Raw genomic sequence first — 16605 nt, 5'->3', positions numbered from 1 at the left:
TTTAATTTCACTAATGTCCCCAAATTGATTTTAATATTTCCCTAAGGTTAGATACTAAGGGCATTTCTAAATTATATTGATAGCACTGAGGTGAAAATTCTTAAACATGAATGTTTATAGTTATGTCTGATTTTCTTCTGAGAGAAGAAAACTATTTTAGTTCTTATCATATATCACCAATTGCTTTGTAAAAGATTTGCAATGGTTGACATTCCCTCACATACAAGAATGCATGCTTGCCTTTCTCTCAAATGCATTATTATTTAATTTTACATTTGCAAATGTGATGAGTGAGAACATATTACTTCACTGTTCTACTTGGATTCTTTGAATACCAGTGAAGATAAATATCTTCCCCAAGGTATATTGTCTACTTTTGTGGGCAGTTAATGTACCTAAGTCATAAACTAGCAATTTTAAGAATTGAGTTATAACATTTCAACATATATTTCTGCATTTTAATTCTTAAAAAATGCTTTTAAATTGGGGCTTGGGTTGGGGCTCAGTGGTAGAGCGCTTGCCAAACTCGTGTGAGGCACTGGGTTAGATCCTCAGCACCACATAAACATAAATAAACAAAATAAAGGTATTATAAAAATGATTTATTTAAAAAATTCTTTTAAATTATATCCCTCATATCATCATTTACTTAAGTAAAAATGCTTCTGGTGCTGAATTTTAAAGTTTTATATAGCCATAGATTCCAATTATTTTATTTTTTTCATAAAAAGTTTTGCCCACCCTGAATGTAGGTTGATATTTACCTTTGTATTTTGTTGTTTTTTTATTTACTTGCCTATTTATTTATTTACCTATTACTTAATTTATTTATTATTTTGCAGTGCTGGGGATTGAACCTAGCACTTCATACATGCTAGGCAAACACTCTTGACATAGAGCCACATCCCCAGCCCTCTATTCTATTTTGAGACAGGGTCTTGCTCAGTTGCCCAGCCTGTCCTCAAACTTGCCTCAGTCTCTTGGGTAGCTGTCATTACAGGAGTGTGCCCCTATGCCTAGCTTATTTTTAATTTTTACTGATTGATTCATGTATAATTTATTTTAGTGCATGGTATAGAAGGTGAGGTTCCCACTTAGTTTTTCCATTTTTATGTCACATAAATAGTTTTACCAGTATTGCTTATTATATGATCCTTTTCTCTGATTCCATGTTATTGAATATGTAATTTCTTATGTTGGAATCTCATTGCTTTAATTATGAAAATTGATAAAGTTTTATAACATCTAATTATCCTAATCCTTACTCTTTATTTTCAAAGGGGATTTAAGTTGAAGTTTAGAATCATATTGTCCATTCAGAAAAGTTCTATTGAGATTTTGACTGGTATTCATACCAAATTTTTTTATTTATTTGAGAAAATTTAACTTTCTTACAGTACTTGTGCTTTGCATTTGGAAGCAAGCACCAACTATGAATTTACTAAAATCTTAATGTTTTCTCTCTTAGGGAAGACACTATTTCCTTCTGATAGTTTCTACATCTGTTGCTACGGATTTAAAGTAATTGAATTAACTTTTTTTGTTTTTACCTTTACCTTAAATTCTTACAGATTTTCAGCTATTTTCCATTTTTTATGTTTTTATTCACCTCTTTTGCAAATGATAACATTTTCATCTTTATCTAATTAGCTTCTTGTTTTAGCTCTATGATCAGACCTCCAGAACATTATTTAATGAATAATAATAATTTTCTTCCTTGTCCATCTCCTATCTAGAGGTTGATTTAAGATAGCTGCCTTTCATCAAATTTTAAAAATTCCTTTGTATTCCTAGTTTCCTAAGCTTTAGGCATAAGGGCTTAATTTCATTAAATACCTGCCCATTGAATTTTAAAAAATATTACCTGCTAAGGTGATTTTTATCTTACATTATCTCTTATAAACTTAAATGATCTTTTTATTCTTACATAAACCATAACTGGTTGTAAAGTAGGATTCTTTTATTGTGCTCTATCTTTGATTTATATCAAGGGTCATAAGTTGAAACAGGATCTTAACTAGAAATCTCAAGGAATATGTGACCCTTTTTTGAGGAAAAAGCAAATGATATACCTTTGACTAAGTTTAGAAAACATATTTGAAACAGCTCTGGCCTGGCATAATGGTGAACCTGTAATCCCAGTGGCTCAGGAGGCTGAGGCAGGAGGATTGCAAGTTCAAAGCCAGCTTTAACAATTTAGTGAGGCCCTAAGCAACTCAGTGAGTTCCGGTCTTTAAATAAGATTAAAAAAAGGGGAGGGGGCTGGGGATTTGGCTCAGTGGTTTAGCATCCCTGGGTTCAAATCCCCAGTACTACCACCACCACCACCAACAAAAATAACCATGTTGTCACAGATATTTACATAACTAAGGAGTGTATGCCTGCCTTAGTTTATTATAATATTCACAATGATCATTTATTTTTGGGAAATTCTCCAATTTCAGAAAAGACTTCTGAAGTACTAAGGTTTTAGTGAACTCTGAGAAATGGAAAAAAAAAAGTGTTTGAAGAGCTGTTATGAAGTTTTCACTACTGGCTGATGAGATGTTTTTGAATTATCAGCCATTTTGTTGCTTACGTTTTAGAATTGAGAGTCTCTATAGCCCTGCCAATCTTCATTTCTTTCATTAATACCTCGAGACATGTTTCAGGTGGTAGAATCGAATTGAGATGGCAGGACTAAAATACTGCCAAGATGTCTGTCCATGGCTGACCTTCAGAAAAATCTCTTGATGACTTTAGCTTCCTCCCATCAAATACACCATTTACATACGTCTACAACATTCCCTTGACCATTTTATGAGGCACCCCTTGGAGTGTGCCTTCCTACTCCCTGAAAATCCTCAGGGCAGGTGGCGCTCTTTCCCCTCTTATGTCCTCCTATCAACCCATCATATGGAGAAAGGGATGCCTGGCCCTTGTGGTACTGATCACTAGCATTTATTTCTGATATTCCTCCCAGCAAGACTGGCCACAGAGAGGTGAGGTGGGCACCCAGAGTGACTTGAATGTACTACCGTTCTTCCATAGTCACTGTAGGTATCATCTGAACCCTTTGAATTAATGAGTTCGGTTTAACTTAAAAAAAAAATCACCAAATAGCCGTCATATGCATATATATATTACAGTATTAAGATACTCAGTCTGATTATATGATGCTCCTTTGTCCTTCTGAGTTAGATTAAAATCTTAATTTCTACTAATTGAGTAGCAATATCTAATTAATTCCACTATTTTAAAAATACTTTAAAAAACCCACTCAGCATATCTTTTTACCTTCAATATGATGCATTTATATTATAGGAAAACCCATAAAATCTATAAATTAAATGACATCAGGAAGATACACTAAGGCAGATAACTCTTTATGAGATTAATTAGACTCACATAAAACTTGATTATGTTCATATTATAAAATATCTTTTCTCAGTATTACAGGGGAAAACTCTATTAGTACTTTTCCCTATCTGATTCTAGCAAATTACATGAATTATTCTGAAAATTTTGCCTTTTTTATAGATTGAAATGCAGAGAACCTACTTTCTGTTTTTAAAGATCTACATAGGTAACTCCATTGTCACTGTTTGGTATAAGTAAATGAAAAAAAATGGAAACTAATCAATGATCTTTGGAACTTTGAGACGAACAGATAAGAGTGATTTGATTCCCTCTCAAATTCAGTGATGCTTCTATATTCTGTATTTTGATCTCAACACATAATCATTTTGACCAGAGATTCTATATGATTAAGTCCACAAATTTCCTAGGAAAGAAGAAAAAGTATCCAAATTTGGACAGGGTGACACTCATTGGCTGCCCTGGAATAGGAGTGTGGGTCCATTGCCATGGTAACATTTAGACTTTGTAGGTCTTTAGCGACAAGAAGGAACAGGAGAGGGGACTGAGAATGAGAAATTGCCAGCTCTATTTTATGACAATGACAAGGGCCGAGTTTTAAAGATGGCTGTGCTTGTTCCACATGTCCCCAAGGACACTGTTTCTAGCCTGCACCAGATTACCACACACAGTTTCAAAATCACAAAGGAAACTTGTAGAAGATGATTACCAAGCACATATATCAAGACAATGTGTGCTTTGTGATCAATTAAAATGCAAGAATAGTCTATGGTGGGATGTCTTACAAAAGGGCCTTTATTCTCAGTACTTTAAAAAAGGCAGATCTATCAAACTTAAGGATAATACAATGCCATGATGATTTAATTGTCAATTACAAATTACTTAAGTGTACTTTAATGATCTATATAAAGCCTTATTTTTTTTTTTTTTACTTCTAATAGCTATTAATGGTTGTTAAAGAAAATGAAACCACTTTACTGAAATGTAATGTAGGGGTCTATTAAGAACAAGTTTTCAAAATGACAAAATATTATCACAAAAATGTGAACTCCTGTACTTTTAATATTCCTGAGTAAGTCAATCTTCATATCCATATTGAAGAATATTTCCTTCAAATTACATGCAATTACAGTTTAAACATCTTCATATATATTATATATAGAATAAATTTTACCTAATTCTCAGTCAAAATGCTTCTTCAGAAGTTGGAAAGAGAATGAGGGCAATTTAAAATTACGTTTTCTCAAAAAGTCTTAGAAGATTTAAAATACTAGTCATTAGAGTAAACTTGAGTGACCACACTCACCCCTATTTGTCTTCATCTTTGCCCTGATCCCTGTTTGCTTTTAAAAATTATTAAAAGAGTGAATTAGAGAAGCATTTTGTTCTGTCTATAAGGGCAAGCATTTAATCCATTCAAGGTACAGATATGTCTCATTTAGCAGATGTATTTTCAAAGAGAGGCGCAATTCATATTTACGTGTTAAAATACTATTTAAAATATACTAGAGGGTCTTACCAAAGAAAAAATATCTGAAGAGTGAATCCCTTTAAAAGAAATGAGTCATTTTGAAATAATTTTCTATTTTTTTTTTTGTGTGTGTGTGGTGGTGGGGATTGAACCCAGGGCCTTGTGCATGCGAGGCAAACACTCTACCAACTGAGCTACATCCCCAACCCCATTTTGTGATCAAACCATTTTTCCTAGTGTACCTGTTTGCAAATCTGACTTTTCTATATGGAGTTTCTTTAAGGGAGGCACACCTGTCCTACTTTGAAGATGACTGAATATACATACTGAGGTCATCCTCAAAGTGTACCTTTACGTATGCTCTAGGATACCCATTAGACAAAGAGCTATTAGTAATATGAAATTAAATATCATTAGAGTCAGAATCAAACAGTATCAGGCTGTGTCTACATAACCTAAAGTAATTTAGAGACTTTGCAATTATCCATCTAGCTGGTAACTCTAGACAGTTAAATAAGCCAAATAGTCAAAGCAAAATAGCTATTTTAGATTGGTAATTATTCTTTTTTGGCTACCTGCATTGATCATATTAAACAGCTATCAAAACTTCATTTAATTGCATCTGCTGATTGAAATGTAAAGCGCAAAGAAGGTAGATTTTAAAGCAAAGTAGGGCTTGGAGTCCAACTCCGACTCAATAAATATCTGTGTCCTCAGCAAGTTTTCTCACCTGAGCTTATTTTTTCATCTGTGAAATGGGAATAATGCAGCCCTTATCTGAATGTTGCAAAGATAAAAGAAATCAACAGATGTCAAGAATCTGGTATATAATAGATACTTAATAAAAGTTAGTTTTTATTCCTTACCATGGTCTTTTCAACTTCAAGGTCTTTAATAATTGGCAAATTCATATTTTTGAATCTTCCATTCTCAATAGTTCAGTAATTGAACTCATAAGTTATGTGCAAATTGAAATGCTGGCTCGTAAATCCTTGAGGGAAAGAATCAAAACCTATGTTAAAAATAGACAAAGACTCCAAAAACATATAATGGAGAAAAGATAGCCTCTTCAACAAATGGTGCTGGGAAAACTGGAAATCCATATGCAGCAAAATGAAATTAAGACTCTATCTCTCACCATGCACAAAACTCAACTCAAAGTGGATCAAGGACCCAGAAATTAAAGTAGAGACCCTGTGCCTAATAGAAGAAAAAGGTAGGCCCAAATCTTATCATGTGAGATTAGGCCCCAACTTCCTTAATAAGACTCTTATTAAGTGTAAGAAATAAAAAAAAATCAAGAATCAATAAATGGGATGGATTCAAACTAAAAAGCAAAAGAAACAATCAGTGAGGTGAATAGAGAGCTTACAGAATGGGACCAAATTTTTACCACACGCACATCAGAGAAAGCACTAATCTCTAGGATATATAAAAAACTCAAAAATCTTAACACCAAAACAACAAAGAACCCAATCAATAAATGGGTCAAAGAACCGAACAGACACTTCTGAGAAGATGATATATAATCAATCAACAAAAATGTATAAAAAATGTTCAAAATCTATAGCAATTAGAGAAATGCAAATCAAAACTACTTTAAGGTTTCATCTCACTCCAGTCAGAATGGCAGCTATTAAGGATACAAACAACAATAAATGTTGGCAAGGATGTGGGGAAAAGGGTACACTCATACATTGCTGGTGGGACTGCAAATTGGTGCAACCAATCTGGGAAGAAGTTGGAAGATTCCTTGGAAAACTTGGAATGGAACCACCATTTGACCCAGCTATCCCATTCTTCCGTCTATACCCAAAGGACTTAAAAACAGCATACTACAGTGACACAGCCACATCGATGTTTATAGCAGTACAATTTACAATAGCTAAATTGTGGAACGAACCTAGATGCCCTTCAGTAGATGAATGGATAAAGAAACTGTGGTATCCATATACAATGGAATATTACTCTGCATTAAAAGATAATAAAATCATGCCATTTGCAGGTAAATGGATGGTGTTGGAGAATATTATGCTAAGTGAAGTAGGCCAATCCTAAAAAACCAAATGCCAAAGGTTTTCTCTGATATGTGGATGCTGATCCATAATGGGGATCAGGGAGTATGGGAGGAATAGAAGAACTTTAGATAGGGCAAAGGGGATGGAGGGGAAAGGGAGAGGGAATGGGGGTAGGAAAGAGTGGAATGAGATGGTCATCATTATCCTAAGTATATGTATGAAGATATGAAATGTGTGACTCTACTTTTTGTACAACCAGAGAGATGAAAAATTGTGCTCTATATGTGTACTATGAATTAAAATGCATTTGGCTGTCATGTATAACAAATTAGAATAAATAAATAAATTAAAAAAATAGATGTGTCTTTTGTAGCACCTCTGAACATTGCTGCATTGGGGATACTTTAGCACATTAGCCTTTGGGGACACTTCATATCCAAACCGTAACAGTACCCATGTCTACATGATGCCCAGATGATGCTTGCTAACTCTATTTCCCTAGAGAGGAGGAAACTCCAAAGGCAGCAATGAATTACCAGTACTGTGGGAATGTCCTGGTATCATCCTGGCAGCCAGGAGCTGAGGAGATTTTCTCCTCTGCCATGGAACCAGCTGACCATGGACTGAAACCCCCAAAACCATAATCCAAAATAATCTTTTCTTCCCTTAAGTTGTTTATGTCATGTATTTTTACCACAGAAATACAACCACGGCAATCAACATATGATTTTCCTAAGTTGGTTCTGAATGTAGAAGTAGTTGTTGTTAGAAAGGTAGAAAGTACTGTTCAAGTGTTTTTTTTTTTTTTTTTTTGTACTGGGGACTGGACTCAGGGGCACTTGACCACTGAGCCACATCCCCGCCCTATTTTGTATTTTATTTAGAGACAGGGTCTCACTGTGTTGCTTAGTACCTCGCTGTTGCTGAGGCTGGCTTTGCACTCACCATCCCCCTGTCTCAGCCCCCCTAGCCGCTGGGATTATAGGCATGTGCCCCTGTGCCTGGCTGTTCAAGGGTTTTACAAGGGTGGAAAGAGAAGTGGGGGGAGGGAGGAAGAGAAAAAGAGAGAGAAATGGGGGAGACAAAGTGTGAGCTATCAGAAAAGTATTGCATTTGGTGGGAAGAGTGAGTGCAGGATTCCTGGGGGCCTGTGTGGTTGATGTCTTTTAGTTGAATTATGAGTGTGGATCTCATCTTGTATTCCTTATCATATTTTATGTTGCCTTTACAAGCACTGTCAACATTCTCTCTAAAAACAAGTCTTGAATTTTCTTAAACATGATAACAGAAAAGAATCTCTTTCTATCAAAAAGGGAGGGAAGAAAGAGTTACATTCAACCATCTTTGCAGGGAGTTCCCTGTCTTGTTATCATCATTGATGTTCCATTTCCCCCATTTCAGATATTTTAACAAATTTGTTCTGATTTAGTTCTGTTATTATGGGTCTCATCAGCTCTGATAGGCTCTTCAGTTGAAGAACTTTGTAAATCATACAGTTATAATCCCATGTGATTTTGTTTAATTATTATCATTGATGATTACTGAAGGAATTTCCCTTCCATCCTTCCATCCTGGATTCATAATCTGAGGTTTGCTGATCTGAGTCTCTTTTGCCCTCATCTTAACAGCACATCTGGTAGAACATGCCTGATGCCAAAGCAGCTGAAATGATTCCACTCACTGTGTAAAAATGGTGGTGCCGGAGGAACCCCAAATACACTCACCTCCCTTTTCTTGCTCTCAGGCTGCCCTGTGTCGATCACTGTCTTTCTTGGAAAATGATAAGCAAACCTGGGGCTAGAGAATACAGGAAGGGATTCCAAGGGCAGAGAACTGGCTCTGGAATGGGAGGTTTCGGAAAGGGATCCGGGGTTTTGGAAACAAGAAGCGTGAAAACCTGAAAATGGGCTATGAGGTAAATCCAGAACTGAGTCTTGCCAAGGAGTCAGAACTGTCCAGATGCTTATTTTTAACAATGTGAGCAACATGTTTACATAAAGTTCTCCTTAGCTCATGGATATTTTTGTTAGTGTTCCTCCTACTCATCAGTAATACTGATATTGTCGGGACACTGGGCTTTAAAAACTCACCTTATTTCATAACTCTTTCTGTCGTCTCTCCATATTCAGTTTTGAAACTTAGGGCAATAACCTTATAACATAAGTAACCAGTAACTAAGGAGTTTTGCTAATCCACTATCCCCCTTCCTAGGAAAATGCTAGCTAGGGCTATGGTATTCCATTCATAAGCTACCATAATATTCCAAATTGTTTTTAGTGCATTCTTGGTGTGTGTGGAACAACTTTTGAGTTGTAATTCAGCCAATTATTCCAGATGCTGGTCATTTATTGTGTCCAATCTCCTAACCCCTTTACGACTTGAAAGTACACAAAAACCCTCTGGCATCTGAGTGCTATAAGGAATGCTGTAGTTCTTGCTGTCAATCAACGTCAGTCAACTTGCTACCAATCAAGGTCATCAGCACAAATATAGATATAGGCAAAAACTTTTGTTCGCTTACTTTAAAAAAAATTTGTTTTTTAGTTGTAGGTGGACACAATCACCATTATTTTATTTTTATGTGGTACTGAGGATCAAACCCAGTGCCTCACACGTGCTTGGCGAGTATTCTACTGCTGAGCCACAACCCCAGCCCTTATTAGCTTATTTCTAAACATAGCTTTTGAAAAAGAAGTAAATCATGTTTAATCAACATTTGATTGTTCCAGCCCTCAAGACTTCCATTGTTAGAATTGCATACAGGAAACGAAATGGCTACACTATGACAGAGATAGCTTTTACATCTTTTAGTCTGTTGGGCTAAAACTGGATGTTCATTATCTGAACAACTGAAGGATGGCATAAAATCAGTATTTTGAGAGCAGTTGCTGGGTTTGGATTTTTGAGTTACATAATTTTAATGGGTCAAGTTCAGTGATTTCATAGAAACTTTTTAATCCATCTATTATCAACATCAAAAAATAATTACCAATACTGCCTACCTTTCTCTGAAGAAAAAAAAAAGCCCCAAATCCTTCTATCTTCCTTAGTACATTAACATCTATAATTGCAAAATAATAGCTATCATTTATTGAGCACTTACTGCACATGGTTTTACCTTTTTGTAGATATGCCACTTCTTCCTATCAACAGTCCTAGGAGATGGAGACTACCCATATCCCCATTTGACAAAGTGACAAAGGAAGAATCCAGCCCTGAATTTCTACATATGGTGCTCAAGGCCACACAGCTATGAAGCTGTGGACTCACAAGATGGATCCAACCCAGTTCCAGGGCATGTGACAGAGAACTGCCAAAAGCAATCAAGTATATCCAAACAAGTCCAGTAAAGAAAATGAACAAAAACTCCACTTTTCTTTTTAAAAAATTGCAGAGTTTCCCCCCATAATTTAGGAGCAGATGACATTCAGAAAAATGCTTTCTTTCCCTTTCCATGTTTCAGAATATCTAAATTGACTCATTCCTAATCTTTAAAATTTGTACATTTCACACCAGGAAAGACAGTCTAAGAAGGGAACATTTTATTCCCAACTGACATTCTGGGTTTAAATATCCTTTGCAACAGTTTTGTTTTGAAAGATCTCAGTGGTTGCATATGAACCTGCCAGATGTCAACAATGTGTCTGCCATCTACAATATCCCCCAAAGACTAAAATTACTTCTTACTGATACAGTATTTGGAAATAACGTGCAAATACCATTGGACCTGCAGTGTTACTAAGTGTCTATGTAAACGCCTCTGAAATAACAGATGTTCTGGGTTCTTGTTGTTCCCTTTGAATAACAAAAATTACTTTGGGGGTGGGAAACTAGTATTCCTTTCACTTTTCCATAACAGTTTCAGGAAAAGTCATAGCTTCTCATCCTCAGATCAGCTTCAGGTTCCAGAATCCACCTGTGGCTACTGGCAGGTTTCTGCAGGTGTTTGCCTGTGGAAGCTGTCAAGAATTGGTCTAAATCAGGGCAGAGCAACTGACAGAAGGATATTAACTGGCAGAAACTGTTTTAGGTGTCAGAATTTCTTTCTGGGACACAGATATATAGGTGGAATCTGCACTCAAAAATAAATCAGTGATGAGGACAGCAGAAAAGGCAGAAACTGAGCTATTCAGGCAGAAGAACGGTTACCTGCAAAATTCACGGTGATTGATGAAAAATGACACATGACAGGGGCCAAGAGAGAGACCCGATGTTGCAAATGAGTGGCATTTCCAGTTACTTCAAGGGAAGGGGGGGGGTGAATTTTAGCAAGTCAGATCCTAAAAGGTGAGGGGAAATACATTAAATACGAATAAATAGGAAACTGTGGTTTGAATTGCAAGATTAGTCAGATGATTATCAATATATCATGTTTATAAGCATTTTGCAATTTCTAAAGCCCTTTCTAGGGCTGTTAAGTGATTTAACTGATTCAGATCCTCAGACTCAGGAGTAGAACGTAAGTCTTGAATTCAGAAAAGGGAAGAGAAAAAAGGAAGCAAAATTAAGGGATTTTAAGGTCTCCCCCCTGAAGCTAGTGGCATGGAAAAGGAGGAGGAAAACTGGTTTAATGTAAAAAGAATAAGAATCACCAAGTCTGATGTGAGATGAGGCATGTGAAGTTCATGTTAATTTCATATGCAGGCACACACTGTCTATGGCAGAGCCTTGTGGCTCTGAGAAGAAGCATCTGATTGCAGTGAAAAATAAAAACAAAACAAAATAACAACAAAAACCCCATATTCTAGACTTGGCTCAGAGAGTTACCAACTGTGCAAGTTCGGCAATGTCATTTAGCATATCCAAGCCCACGTTTCCTAATCTGCAAAACAGGAGTAATAGAATCTGCCTTCCTCTATATATGCAAATGGATTCGTGGTATTGCTTGGCACTTAGGAGCCAAGCTTAAAATGATAATCAGATTCTTCTTAACCAGTCACCTACAAATGTCTCTCAATATTGCAAATTCAAGTTCTAAGATCTCCATGAATTGATGTTGTTCCCACCATACCAAGTAAAGAAAATTGAAATTGAGTGATCAGTCTGTGAACCTGACATTAGAAATTAGGTCTTTGAACTTCCCATCCCCAGATCTTTCCACTGGGGAAAATAAATCATTTAAATATTGCATCCCAAGTCACACAGCTGAAAAGAAACCAGATCTAACTCTAATACTTGTGTTCTTCCTGCTACACTAATGAAAACTAAAAATTGGTAGCAATTGTTTCATCCTCTTTCTACTGTGGATTACAAGCAACAACCACTCATTTACAGGTAAATATTAAAATGCTATTTTGCCAACGTGGGAAGATAAATTTGCATCAGAACACTGTGAAATCAGCCCGTGCTTTGCCTTTATGGGAAAACCAGAAGTTCACCTCTATTTGTGAAATGAAAATTAATTTCGGTCTTGGTTCGTGAGAATTTGATAGGGCACTGCCCAATGTGTCTTTGAGATCGTATACTCAAATTTTATTACCAGAGTTGATGGGCGGCGCTGAGGAAAATTGCAATATAGTGAGCATCTCTTTTCCTTTCACTGATAGTAAATTGCTGTACATAATCACATAGCCAGAGGGGATAGCTTAGTGAACTAAGCTTCAGGTTTGCCAGCCTAGGCTGCTTAAAACCTCAAGTTCTAATCCCAGGAGAGTCTGTATGACTCTTCATCTCCTTGAGTTTGATCGATTATATTTCATAGATTTTTTTATTATGTAAGAGACTCAAATAAAGCTTTATAACCCAAATCCAGTCTATCTCAGGAAGATTCTAAATACCTTGTACTTTTTATTTATCTAAGTATTGAATTTTAGGCTTACGGTTTCTAATACCTTCACCACAGTTAGGGAGGAAATGATGTGAAAACTTATAATTAAGACGAGAGTATTTTGGTGGAATCACACACTGTATTATTTATATATGGGATCTACCAGTCCTGATGAAGGAATGGGTCCATGGAACAAAGATGAATCCAACATAATAAATGACATTAGCCACCATTTATTGAATGACCACCATGTGCTGGGCACTCATCATGAATTATTTATTCAATCCTCAGAGCTCCCTTTCAGATAGATATTTTTATATTCCATTTACAGAGAATTCTAAATGCCCTCTTCAAAGTCATGTGAGCAGAGTAGCAGAGCTGGGATTCAAACACAGGTGTGTCTGCCCCCAAGGTCCCTGATGTTCCACTTATCTCTGCTGCCCTGAAATTCATGTATGTATAATTGGGAAATAGAAATGACATGTGGAGAAGGGAGCCCATGTGGAGTTGTAGAGTGAAAAACCCAAACCAGGAAGGCAGAAGGACCCTGGGACTCAAGGATAAAACCTGGGTCCCAGTGCCATGCTGTTGTATTATGCTGTCTTTGGTGATTGATCTTCCCACTTATGTCAGGGCTGAGCCACATGGTGAGTAGGCAGGCACTCAGGCGTGGTCTCTAGAAGAATGCAGCCTGGGTGGGTGTGAGGTGTGATACCCTTTTAAAATGTCTTCAAAATGTCACAGGCAAAGTTCTTATACTTGGTAGAGTCTTCACTCTTTGAGATGTCATGGGGAGCTGGGGACCTAGAAGTTATATCCCTCTCTGGGAGTGAGCTCTGTTGTGTCCTGATTGGTTCAATCATCTTTCTAGGTTTTGATATTCTCTGCCATTAAAGAAACTTTCCTTCCTTAATTCACTTTTTTTTACTCAGCAAGTGACCATCCCCTTATGATACTCTTATAGTGCTAATGATATTGGGAGTGAAGTCATAGGTGAAATCAATAGGATCCTGAATTTTCTGGTGAGGGTGACACAAGATTCATGTTTGGGGAAGAAGAAACATATAAAAAATGAGCACAGAGATGGAAATGATCTTATCAACTTGAGACATATTGAGTTTAGAGTACCAGAGAAGCATCCAGGTAAAGAAAGTTTCTGGGAGGATCCAGGTGGACATGTGGAGTAAAAATCTGGATGTGTCAGTCTGAAGAATGGGGAAAGGTGAGGACTGGAGACCTATACTGCAAATCATAAATATAAGGGAGATAGTTGAGACCATGAGCAGAAATGAGCTCACCCAAGGAGAGATGTATAGGAAGAAGAGAAGTGGATCAAAGCAGAATGCTGGGAAATTAAACAAACATGAAATGAACAATAAATGAACATGAAATGAATGAAATGAAACAAAAACAAAAAGAGAAGAATTAGAAGAGCAGACACAGAGATCAGAGAACTAGGGGAACCAGCAAGGGATTGTAATGGGGAAACCAACATTGAAGACCAGAATTTCTTAAAACATATTCTTAATTTTAAGATGAGTTTTATAGGTTAAAGTAAAAGCAGGTTTACTAATTTGCATTGTGAATCTTTAAACAGGACCACAATAGGTAGAGCTTTCTAAAATAGTTCACTTTCACATAAAAGTATTTGTGTCCCTTGAAACTAGTGTCCCTTGAAGCCTGCTTTGGAAAATCCTAGGTACTGAGTTTTGCTAAATAAGAAATGGTGATATCATTTCTGTATAATAAGGACTCACTAAAAGCAAAATTTTAACTTTTTCCAACTCATTGATTACCTTTATCAAGGCAGTTTTGGGGGAGTAATAAAGATAGAGAAGCAAGGGATTGATGTTTGATTTGTGGTAAATGTATATGAAAGCATCAAGTTATACATTTAGATACATGTAATTTTTACTTGTCAATTATACCTCAATAAAGATGGGAAAAAGCCAGGCTGTATAATCAGTGCTTGCTGATCATTCTTTTAAGAAACTTGGGTTTGAAAGGAAAGACACACAGGAGAGGAATTAGGGAGGACATCATATCAGTAAGACATTCCAGGGTGAGAGAGTTTTATGCAAACATATATACTGGACAGAAAAAGTCAGAGGGAGAGAAAGAAAACCAAGAATATGTAGGGTGATGGAATGAGGTAGAAAGGTCAGTCCTGGACAAAAGTTCTGAAGATATGGAGAGAAACCACTGGTTTGAGATGGAGCATGGGACATGCTTGTATCAAAATAAAGTAGCCACCTGTGAGAACACAGGGGAGAAGCTTGATATTGGTTGGGAGGGACTGTCAAGGCACCTTCCAAGAGGTGGCCTTGGACTTGGGAGGAGTAAGCAGAGAAGCAGAGGGGAGAGAGATGCAGAAAATGAAGCCACTCCAAAGGACAGGAGCCAGAAGAAAAGGTGTCACAATCCTGACAATCAGAGTGTGTCCCAGGAAGGATATTTGGTATCAGAACGCTGGTACTTTTCATTTCTAGCTAATTCTTTATTCAAAGTCATCGGTTCCTTGGGGTGGGATGACTAATTGACGATAGAGTCCAATTTTGGGTTTCTGTTTTGGCAATTTTGAAATTAGTTGACTCCCACTACCTGAAGTTACATGAAGTTTTTGATTAAAAAGAGTTAAGACACGCAAAATTCATTTTAGGTGAAGTGAAAGGTATAAGTAGTTTAAGATAAGACAGAACAAACCAATCTTATGAATAAAATAACAATTACATGTTGTTCATTTTGCAAATATGGGATGAAAAGTTGAGTCAAGGATTTATCTAAGACCACAATCTGCAAAGAAAAGTGTGAAATAGATCTGAATGAGATAATGTTTTATACCTTGTTGGAATGATAGATGAAAAAATGGAAGTGGTTATTGTTGATTCCTATTTACCACTTAAAAATATAAATAATCAGCAATTTTGTCATATTTTTAAAACAATTACTTTAAGAGTTTTGCACATCATGCCATTCAAAGCAAGACCTCACTAGGTCTTGTTTTTGGAGGAAGTATGAATACAGGGATTTGGATGCATTCAGAAGACATTTCTGCAAAATGTTTTTGTTCCAAGCAGACTGCAGAAACACAAGCTTTCCAGATGCTTTCTTCTTTAACATTGTATTTTAATCCTTTAGCCAGTCATATTAAAAGCAAATAAAAGAAATGGAAATTGTTCAGTTCTGAAGGTGTTGCTGCTGTCTTAATTAGAAGCCAGCCCCACCCTGTAGCTGGATGAGATGTTGCAGGGAGAATAAGCCATTCCCCATCTCAAACAAGTATTTAAATGGTAATAACCAGGCAGTAAATTGGCGACCTGTGACACCAGCACCAGCCAATGTCCTGCAGCAGGACCTTTATATATACATATCTTTAATTGCCACAAATAAAAAGATAAGCCACTTAATTTAGGTGGGGAAAGCTTAAAAGAAATAGACCCAAATATGATACATTTCTTAAGACGTATAATTAAAAAAATTTTTTAGTTATACATTGACACAATGTCTTTATTTTGTTTGTTTATTTTTATGTGGTGCTGAGGATCAAACCCAGTGCCTCACATGTGCGGGGCAAGCACTCTGCCACTAAGCCACAACCCTAGCCCTCAGATGTATAATTTTAGGGAATGCTCCTTTATTTAGCATGTATTTGGAGTCAAAGAACTAAAAGACCAATTATTTCTTTTATTTGGTGGGGATGGGTGGGTGTGGGGGTATGGGATTGAACTCAGGCACATTGAACCACTGAGCCACATCCCCAGCCCTATCTTGTATTTTATTTAGAGACAGGGTCTCACTGAGTTGCTTAGCACCTTATGCTGAGGCTGACTTTGAACTCAGGATCCTACTGCCTCAGCTTCCCTAGGCGCTGGGATTAAAGCATATGCCACCAACTGCCCCCCCTCCATTATTTCTTTATGTGAAGTGAATAAGTGAATGAGAGAGAGAGAGAGAGAGAGAGAGAGAGAGAGAGAGAGAGAGAGAGAGAGAGG

The 16605-nt window shown here is 36.7% G+C and overlaps 1 protein-coding gene and 1 non-coding gene across 10 annotated transcripts in view; both read right to left on the bottom strand.

Annotated features, from left to right (window-relative positions):
• Celf2 (CUGBP Elav-like family member 2) overlaps positions 1-16605 on the bottom strand; it is a 788139-nt gene that overhangs the window by 326384 nt on the left and 445150 nt on the right. The gene's annotated exons all lie outside the window — the stretch shown is intronic.
• Trnaa-cgc lies at positions 4959-5032 on the bottom strand. Its single transcript has one exon. It is a non-coding gene; the product is annotated as a tRNA-Ala (tRNA).

This window comes from Marmota marmota, unplaced genomic scaffold (genome assembly GCF_001458135.2).
Source record: "Marmota marmota marmota unplaced genomic scaffold, marMar, whole genome shotgun sequence".
Taxonomy (NCBI): domain Eukaryota; kingdom Metazoa; phylum Chordata; class Mammalia; order Rodentia; family Sciuridae; genus Marmota; species Marmota marmota.
The sequence above is the reverse complement of the archived record's forward strand: the minus strand, read 5'-3'. Positions and strand labels throughout refer to the sequence as shown.